Raw genomic sequence first — 10,856 nt, forward strand, 5'->3', positions numbered from 1 at the left:
TTTTTTCCTTCAAATGAAATATTGCAAATTAATTTTCAAAAACGGTAATATTCAGCTAATAAATGGGACAGTTGGTTTGCAGAATATTTTAAGTAAGTATATAATGCGTTTATTTGTTGAATTACAGAAAAAAATAACATTTTGAATGAAAAACCAAAAAAATTAGTGATTGAGTGATTATTTTGACTTTTAAATATTCATGTATTAGTGCTTCTGGATTTGATTCTGATTTTGAATCGAGAAGAGAATTTTTCTTCTGAGAAGCGTTCTTCCTGTCATTTTTAATTCAATAAAACGGTTTCAGAAGACTTCCAAACGCTTCCGGACGCTTCTGGACGTCCAATCGAAAACGACATAAGATAAACTAATAATTTTTTGCCTTTACAATTTTTTCGAAAGCTTCAAACCGTTTGCTGTACGTATGACATCATGCCAAATGAACAGATTCCGATCACGAGTTACTCGTTAACGTATGCGACGATTTGATCCCTTATATTTATATTGTAACTCTGTAACTGGCTAGTTTATTGGCGTGTTTAACTACCGTGTTTTATTGGTAATTGTTTACGTAAATTAAAAAGCATTTTATACTGTTAAGAAAAGAACCAAACACGAATATTTTATTTAATATCGGTTATTGCTTGTAGTTGAAGGTTGAATAAATTAGAGTCAGTTGGGCTAAGTGTGCGCACTTTTCACTTTAAGGCAAAATTGTGAAGATTCTATAAAACATATCAGCATAAAGTTTGATAACATTTGATAAACCTACATTTTGGGAACAAGAAAACACAAAAAAAAGTTTTTGAGTTGAAATATTTCATAAGATTAAAAACAAAAACCAATTGAAGTCAAAGTGCGCACTCTTGCCCCAAAGTCAGGGTAAGATCACGCAAAGTCTTGGGTAAGAGTGCGCACATAATAGGAATCTTGGCAGTTTACGGTAACTTAATTTCTAAAAACTTTATGTTATACTTAGTTAAACAAAACTTTTTTTCAAAACTTCCAAGTTTTCACTAAAATGAATGAAAATATTAAAGAAAAACCAAATTAAGTTCAAATACAAAAACTTAAACTTTTATTACAAAACAAAACAAACAAAAAAATATTTCTAACTAAATAAGAAGATAACGGCAATTCTTTTTTGGAATTCTGGAATAGCAACGTTCGTTTCTCAAGATTCAAGCTTCAAAATTCTCTGTCCTGTTAAAAAAAAAGAAAAAAATTAATATGAGGGGAAGTGCGCGCTCTACCCACAAAAGCACTGCGCGATTTTACCCACAAAGTTACTTTTTTTCTATTTATTAAATTTGTAATAAAATAAAACAAAATCAACAAATTTTTGACTTAAATCAAATATAAATAGACACAATTCACCGACTTTTCCCGCCCAACTTTTTTTTTTTGTTTTAAACCGGTTTTTTTAACCCTCTTTTAAAATAAAATGGAGCTAAGGACACACTCTGTATAATAAACTAATACTTTTTTAATTACTAGCAATCGATTGTTGTTAAATAAACTAAGAACACAGTTATGTACTAATAAACACGGCTAGTGGTAAAAACATTATTTGAGTAGATAATAATCACCCTCATTGCGATAGTCGTTTTACGCCAATTGTCTTTTTTATTTTTATTTTATTTTATTTTATTTTTATAAAAAAATTATTTGAGTAGATAATAATCACCCTCATTGCGATATAGGCTATTGATTATGTCGAAAAAAAACAGGGTAATAAGGAACTAAGACGTTCACGGGTTTTTATTACAGGAATCGTTCATTGGGTTATAAAAGAAGATAAAACCGCGGAGTGCTATTAAATGAGAGGGTGGAACTTGAAGATAGGGGTGCTAAAGCCCCCTTTTTGGTTTTTTCAATATACCTCGTAAACCAAGCAAAATTTTGATATATTGTCTATACAACTTTTAGTAGAGAATTAAATTTCAAATTGGAATAATGTTTTTTAAAAATTGAAAAAAAAAATTTCCATACCAAAATAGTCGAAACAATCATAAAAAAAATATCAAAAAAATCGATTTTTTGAGTTTTTTGGCTTTTTTAGTTGTACATTTTTTTTGGGTTGAGATAGACATAAACATTGCTCCAAAGAAAAAAAGAAGATTAAATTTCCTTCAAAATGCTGTACTCACTAAATTTTTTCATTGAAATTGACCGAAGTATGGCCATTTTAATATATCTTTTTTCGCATTTTTAGTTTTACTTAAGTAAAACAGAAACATTTGAGGGGAAAGTACGATTACTTAAGCACCAAGAACTGATAATGAGACTTTGTAGAGGGGTTAAATACAATCATTGTTTACTATGGGAGGGAGGGTCAATGTCCCCCCGTATATTGAAAAAACCAAAAAGGGGGCTTTTGCACCCCTATCTTCAGTTTCCACCCTCTCATTTAATAGCACTCCGCGGTTTTATCTTCTTTTATAACCCATTGAACGATTCCTGTAATAAAAACCCGTGAACGTCTTAGTTCCTTATTACCCTGTTTTTTTCGACATAATCAATAGCCTATTAAGAAAAATTGTCAAGAGAACAATCAAAATTTTATTGATACGAATTTGAACCCAAACTTTAGAACTTGGTACACTTTTACATATTAGTACTTTTTGTGCCAGCATAATTTCAACATAGGAGAACTTGGCTCTTTTTTTAACAGTAATGTTTTTGTTGTGATTCACTTTTCCCAAAACACCACAATAATATTTTCAAAAAAACAAGAAAAGTGTCTTTTTTTTTGTCCACTGAAAGGTTATTTATTATTTTTTCTCTTCCATTATCTTTTTCCATAGATAATAATTTAATTTGAAGTTTGCAAAACTGTCGAATTTGTAGTGTGTGTTGACGGGTACAATAGTTGACACCCCCAAACATTTTTAATTTTTAAAATCTTTATATATCATAATAAGAAATCGGTTCTATGGCAAGTAGATACCATTAAAATGGGTCCAAAAATACTTTTCTTATTTTTAAAATGCGACCTTATTTGCAGCATTACATGCAATATCGTTAGCCGTTTTTGAGAAAATTGCAATATCTCGAAAACTTTTTTATTTTATTGGAGATATCCGTTAAAAAGGAGACATATAAATAAAATAAAAACGGCTCCCGGAAATCACGTACCGAGTTTTTGGCAAATCTACCAATCCGTTTGAGCTCTTTTTTCCAATTTTTCAAATGAAACTTTCAACGGATACAGTTTTACGCGGACAAAATTATTTTTCCGGTTCATCTTTATCAACAAGGTAAAAGCTTGTATTTAGTACTGGAATTAAGTATTTTAACTGTTGATTTCGATGAAAACATTTTTCTTCCAAAACCACTTTTTGATCAAAAGTGTCAAGAATGGACCCAAATGGTGTGTTAAAACGCTTATAAATGAATTTTTATTAATAGTATCGCCAAGATAAAGGTCTTAAAATTTAGGAAAAAATATAAGGAATCAGGTTCTGTAATTCAATAAGTTGAATCTAAAAAAACTTAAAATATGCATGCATGAAAAAAAGTAAGCATTTTTCAAAACCTAAAATGTTTAAGAGGGGCAAATGTGTCGAAGTTGCACTTAGTTGTTTTTTTTTACAGATTCAATTAGATTAGAGTTCAACCTTTAGAAAACATTAAATTTTATCACACAATAATGTGAAGTAGTAGGGATAACTTATCTCCTTACCAACATAAAAAGAAAATTATTTTTACGATTAATTTATATTAGCTGCGTTCCTTTGGAAATATTTATCTACTTTTTAGTACTTAAAGCTGCTTTGAACTACTTTTTCAATATAGCAAAAGTAGTTCAAAGTAGCTTTAAGTACTAAAAAGTAGATAGATATTTCCAAAGGAACGCAGCTATTAAGAATCAACATAGGTATCACATAGGTATATATGTGAAAGCCACCACGTTGGTATATGACGTTAACACGCACACATTTATAGATTCACGACATTCACCACGCATCGGACACGAACTCAACGATAGGTTCACGACATTCACCACACCTTGCAGCTTGTAGGCAAACGTCAGTTGACCGCCGAGTTTCCAGTCTTGGTATTTTTTGTTTATGTTTTGTACGTTTGGATCAGTTTATAATTTCGTGTTTTGTCCGCCTAAATTGACTAAATGCCCGCGTTGCCTTTAAGCCAACCATTTATTTTACTTTCTTGTGTGCCCTAGGGCCCCAGCCAAGTTAAAGACGGCCCTGATCACAGCTAAGTGAATTTTTCAATTTATCAAAACTAAACTGCATTCTTTTCTAGATAGAAAACCAACCAATTTTAGAAGGCATATTTTGATATTTGTTATTCCAACAATGACAGCATCCAGCTCCCAAAAGTAAAAAATGTTACTTTTTTCCTCGAGCTCCCCTATTCTAATACATTAACACTTACATACGGCCATATTATGCAATAGTTTAAAAATACAACTGGATTGAAGGAAATGTCAAATGTCAAAAATAAATCCAAATCTATAATAATTATTCACTACTTCAATCCAATCTTAAATCCAATTTTTACTTGCGATATAGGTACTATAGGGCAAGTTTAGGATTCGTAAAAAAAATCGAACTCGAGATAACAATTTTACATGACATTACGATGATGGAGAATGCCAAAAAAGTGGGTCCGGCAATTCTGTCTGTCTGTCTGTCTGTCTGTCTGTCTGTGTGTCTGTCTCTATCTGGAGCTGCAGCCTAAACGAGTGAAGTGATTTTCTTCAAACTTGGTAGTTAGCAGTTTTTGGTGATTCCCTAGAGGGGAAATTGAAATTTTTTTTTATGACCAAAACTAACGGTACCTGCCATATAACGGAAATAGAAAAGTAAATTTTTTTCAAAAACGGCTCTAACGATTTTGATTAAAATTTTTGTGTGTAATACTACACATAAGGACCAACTTTTTAAATAAAAAAAATATTTTTTGTACCGTTATTAATGGTACCTGTCATAGAACGGTTTTTTTCGTTTCTGAATATCTCGTACAAAATTAACCCGTTTTAAATGAAAATTTTTATACAAAAGTGTGTAAGTAAAGATAATATTAAAATTTTAGAAAATTTTCAAAAAACGCATTTTTGGTTTTTAAATATTTCAAAATTTTTTTTTGAAAAATCAATTTTTTGAAAACGAATCAATGAAAAATTTTGAAATTTAGTTTTTATGTGTAAATTAATTATTTCTTCAAAATGGCATACCAACTTTTTTTTTGAAAAATGTTAAAAAATTTTTATATATAAAAAATTATTTTTTTAAAAAACGGCTCCTACAATTTTCGAAAATTTTTTTCTAAAAATACCTTTTTATACAAGAAATAAAATGGCATATTTTTTATTTTTTTTAAGATAATTTAAAACGGAGTTTAATTAATTATAAAAACAGATTTAATTTTTTTATACTACTTATGAAATTTCTTCAAAATATCAAATTTTAAATTTCTTGAATGAAAAGCTTTAACATTATAGTTACTTTAAGCATAAGAGCAAGTACGTGCGACCCCAGTAGTGCAATTTATTTAAATCCAATCTCGTTAAATCCAAACAAATTTTAACTGCTCTCTGGAGGTCTGTTTAACTTTTTAAATCCAGATGTAAAATTCACTATCACAGTGTTCAGTTGTTTTGTCAAGTTGAAAGAAAAATAGAGATAAATGCAAATTATACAAATTTTTTTTTTGAGCACAAAAAATTAATTCCTTGGATTTATGAAATTCGGATTTGAGCGACTGGATTTAAAATTAACTTTAACCCAAACAAAATCCAGAGTGAATAATATGGCCGTTACTGTATTAATTTGTTTCATTGTTCCTACTATTAAAAGTATTCTCACTATTTCTGTCTTCAAATAAGATGTAACGGGGGTGATGTAGCTAGGAATTCATGTTTTATTTTTCACACATTTTTAGAGTACCGCTTTAGCTCTTTCTGTTGTCGTTTTTTTTTACTCTATCAGATCACAGCCGAAGAGCGCTTATAGCAAACACTGTCCATATCCATTGCGACCATATCTCAACAAAAACTGTGTTATCCGGCTCATCACTTAGTGAAGTGTTACAGTTGTTAGTAGTTAGTAAGATAATATTAACTACAAATAAAAAAACGTACACTAAGAAAAAAACATTGTAAATTCAAAATAAAATGAAACATATATTAATAAGAAATACAAACAAAATAATTAGTTTAAAGTAACAAAAAAAAACATATAAACAAAAATAAATTACCTTAGACCATGTGTGAATTGCGTTAAATAGTTAACGCCGTGTAAAATTTTTGACTCTATTCAGGTGAATAAAAAATTTTATTCACCCTAATAGTGTCAGAATTGATTTCATGTTTAATGTGGAACACCGCTAAATCCGCTGCGAAATGTTTTGGTTTCCCCCGAAGATGCAAGAAATTTTTCTCCCTGTCTGATCTAGCAATTATTTATGAGGCGTATATTCGTCCAAAGCTTGAGTATAACTCCCACATCTGGGCAGGTGCTCCAATAACCCCGTTGAGTTTCTCGGATAGAATACAAAATAGAGCTATAAAAATGATAGGTGATAGGTAGATCAATAAATTGATACAATTACGTCTCTCGAGCACCGTCGTAATGTCTCATGTCTCACATTGTTCTATCCATATTTTTATAAGCAGTGCTCCGATAAAATAACTAGTTGCATTCCTCCCCTGAAACAATTCAACCGTAATACTCACGCTTCAAGGAATGCTCATCAGTTTACCCTAAAGTTCAACTTCGGACGTACCGTCAAATACAGAGATTCTTTCTTTAGCAGCACTACACGAATGTGGGACGCGTTACCTTTCCCATCCCATTTCAAAACTAAGAACTTCAAAACTAATGTTCATCGGTATCTCCTTTCAAACTTCTCCCTATTTTCCTAAGCTCGTACTGTGTTCACCATATTACCAGTGAACATAATCCCTTTAGTAGGCGGTTATTATAAAAAAAAATTAGGTTTTGCTGTTTTGTTCGAAAAATTGTAGGTAGCCAGTAGCCACCAACTTGAAATTATTGTATTGATATTGACATTTTATTTTCCAAAATAAGAAATACATGAGACACCAGAAATTATAATTTGTTACGACCAATTAGTTTTATCATGTTTTTCTTATATGATTTTTTTTTTTTTTAATATTCACCTACTAAATGGTAGGGAACCAACTATGTTAACTCTGTTTTTGTTGGGAAAAGTTGTAGAAACGTAATCATTTGTTCGTTAATTTCTTAATTCGTAGGTCGCTTAGTGAGTATAATCACAGATATTATAGTTATTATACTTTTTTCTCTGGTAAAATGATTAAAGTAGAGACAGAAAATTGAATTGATAAAATAGAACAACCTAAAGCATTATAATTTACCGTCTTACAGCGAGCCGGAAACGGTTTAATTGGTATTTAATTGTTAAATGTATAAACACCTCAAATTAGAGCTGGGCTAGTGAGCATAATGGTTCGCGTTTTAAGATTGTAGGGCACAAAACTTTGCTGCTTAAAGCTTTAAAAAATATTTAAAAATTTACCACAGTTTATTAATTATAACAACGAACACAATCGTTAGCCTCCGAGAGAGACATAAACAAATGATCTAAAGAAAAAAACTCATTTTAAGTTATGACTTCGTGATCGTGTACGCGATCATTTCACGATCTTCCGGTTACGCTATGCCAAAGTAGTAAAGTGTGTCTTTGATTGACTGGCGTGCCAAATGTTTTTACACATCTTCAGCCAAACCAATAAGCTTGTGCCAAATGTTCCCATCATTCACATTAATTCTGTCTTGCTTATTCTCTACCTCACCATGCACTGTCTCGTTTTAGAGTCAAGCGCAATTTTTACCTCTCTTTGATGTCAGTCCTTTGAGAAACCAAGGTATTTTAAAAGAACGCCTCGGAGAACACACAAACAACTCAGACTTCAATTTAGGTGTGCAAATGCAATAAAAGAAAACAACACAGTCATCACCTTAACATCATTATTAGTGAGGACCAGACCCAAGTGTAGACCACGTATACAAGCCGACCGGGCACTCTGGGGCTGTTTGCACGTAATCGCCGCAAGAACAAGCGTTCTGTCGAATTTAAATTAAATAATTTGCACGGCTGTTGCTGCCTCATTCACACCAAACATAGACATGCAACTGGCTACGGACGCGTTGTAGCTTAGCTTCACTTATTTTCGGGGAAGGGATCAAGAGCGGCATACTGGTTCGAGCCAAGACACATCGAATCAATTTGTTGGTAAGGTGTAATAAATCATTGCGAAATCGGTCGGGTGTAAGAGAAATTTTGCTCAATTCGTTCAGAAACTGTTGGATGTATAAAGCTTCTTAGCAGTTAAACATATTCCTGAACAAAATAACATTTTGGCAGTTCAGGCTCCGGAGCTATGTACGATATAAGATTACGACTGCGATGAAGAAGATGAATCTATTACGCGCTATGAAACTTTTTGATGTTAGAGAGGCGTTACGCCGGACATTTAAATTTAACCATCTTCAGTAGACAACCACAATACTCCATTTACCCATAAGCTAGTAAGATATATACCAAATACTTACATGTATTATATTCACTACGGATGCTTTTGGTGGGTGATCCTTTATCCCATCAGCACATGTGCGCCAGAATGTGTGTAAGATCAAACTTTTCTGAAAATGAGAAATGAAGTCGAGAGCAGCAGACTCGACTTATACCGCATATGGGAAGATTAATTAAAATGCGTTTATGGTTAGAATTATTCCTTTACCTATGTACAGGTAATATGTAGATTGTAGATACCTGCTGGAAATGTTCAATGTTTAGTGTCGACTGCCGATATGCATAATGCTTATGCATGCAGCCTACACTCTCCTTGAAGTATATTATAATTGAGCATTCTTTATTTGCCCCTGCGAACCGAGATAAATAATGAACTCACAATCCGTCATGCAGGTGTAAATAATATACTTTTATTATCCTTTAGGGTCATGAGAGGTGTTATTTCAAGAGATTCCACATTAAGTTAATGCATTCTGTCGGAATGTCTGATCATTTGATAGACACACAAAACGTTATTGTCATGTACTACAATAATTATTACTTTTGTATAGACAGTCAAAATTATGGGGTTCTTGTTTTGATTAATTAATTTTTTGACATCTCAATTCCTACTGAGTGCTTTAAATATATACTAAATGTATTGCGCTTTGCTGCAAAGGAACATTTTATTGCCACATAGCCTGCGAAGTCAATGATTGATTGTTTGAACCATCCTGTGGTAGACAGTTTTGTAGATATTCGATATGATATTTTTAAATATTGTGGAATTTATAGGTACCAACCATAGTTGCTAATCGAAGTATTACCACAGTAAACCTACAAATAATTCAATGCCGAACTGCCGATAGTATGTTTATGGAAGTTTTTAGAAAAACTACCGTTTGAATGGATTTTTTTGAACACATGTATTCAACAAAGTGGATAATAGGGATGCCTGACGTCCCGCCATGCGCAAGACTGTCCGGAAAACGGTATTTGTTCCGCAAGTGTCCCGCCAGTATATTTTCTCCTGCTAGTTAATTTAATGTCCCGCTAATCCCGATAAAAGATTCGAAAAGTTGTGGATATCAGGGCTACCTTTGCGCCTCTAAAGACGCGTTTTTCCTCTTTTTTGTTCACCCAATCCACTTTCCCTCCACTTTTTAAAAATTGTCAAAAAATCCCTCTTTTTGATATTTTGGTTCCTCCTTTTCCTCTTTTTTAAAATTATGTACGTTATTTTTGATTAAAAACATTAACATTTTTTTTTTGGAAATGTGACTTATACCTACCACTTTCAATTATAACGACTCAGTTGTAAAAAAATATACGTTACCGTTGTTTCGTGAAAAACGACGATTTTTTTCTTTGAGAAGCCGCCATTTTGTCAAAAATCAAAATTTTGACTATTCCTTCGTTCATTACCTGTATTCGTCTATCCTGAAAATTAATCTTTTGGTTTTTTTAATTTTAAGTGACTTGGATCAGAGATATCTTGCTCACCGCCAGACACCTTTTTTTTGGAGTTCGTCTACTACAAAAATAACGGAACCCAATATTTTTGTAAATACAAAGCAAATTCTTTCAATACATTAAATTGTCTTTATGGATATGTATTCTTTATGTTTATATAATTAATAGGCTATTGACTATGTCGAAAAAAAAAACAGGGTAATAAGGAACTAAGACGTTCACGGGTTTTTATTGTAGGAATCGTTCAATGGATTATAAAAGAAGATAAAACCGCGGAGTGCTATTAAATGAGAGGGTGGAAACTGAAGATAAGGGTGCAAAAGCCCCCTTTTTGGTTTCTTCAATATACCTTGTAAACCAAGCAAAATTTTGATAAATTCCACAAACAACTTTTTGTAGAGAATTAAATTTCCTATTGGAATAATGTTTTTTGAAAAATTGGCGTGGCAAAATCGCATCGTCACCTCCTCGCGGTGCCCGCTGGATATCCAACTAACGACGAGCGTTGGATCCTTTCGATCCACGAGCTGAGTCACCTGAGTTATCTTTTCAGGAACTAGGAGCAAAAGAACAGAAATATCGCTCTGAATGCACCAGCTCACAATTAAATCCAAGAGCGTCTGACACATATTGTGCGGCACACTGGTCAGCGTCTGTACCCTGTGGGGCGGCTGAATATAAACTATGGATAGAAGTAACTGACCTATTTATGGTACGAAAACACAGTTAAAAAAAAAAATTATGGCAATGAACAAAACGAATAGATTAAATACCCCAGGTGGCAATCCAGTTAAACTGGTAAATCCACTCTCTTTAGAGGTCGGTCCTATGGATTCTGGGGAGGACCAATTATTGCTTAT

General features: G+C 32.4%; 1 long non-coding RNA gene across 1 annotated transcript; it reads right to left on the bottom strand.

Moving 5' to 3' along the window:
• Positions 1–1,114: 1,114 nt before the first annotated feature.
• On the bottom strand, positions 1,115–10,031 carry LOC129908844 (uncharacterized). Its single transcript, XR_008771350.1, has 3 exons — positions 8,753–10,031; positions 8,565–8,692; positions 1,115–1,200 (listed from the first exon to the last, which is right to left on the bottom strand). It is a non-coding gene; the product is annotated as an uncharacterized LOC129908844 (long non-coding RNA).
• Positions 10,032–10,856: the final 825 nt, after the last annotated feature.

Source organism: Episyrphus balteatus, chromosome 2 (genome assembly GCF_945859705.1).
Source record: "Episyrphus balteatus chromosome 2, idEpiBalt1.1, whole genome shotgun sequence".
Classification (NCBI taxonomy): domain Eukaryota; kingdom Metazoa; phylum Arthropoda; class Insecta; order Diptera; family Syrphidae; genus Episyrphus; species Episyrphus balteatus.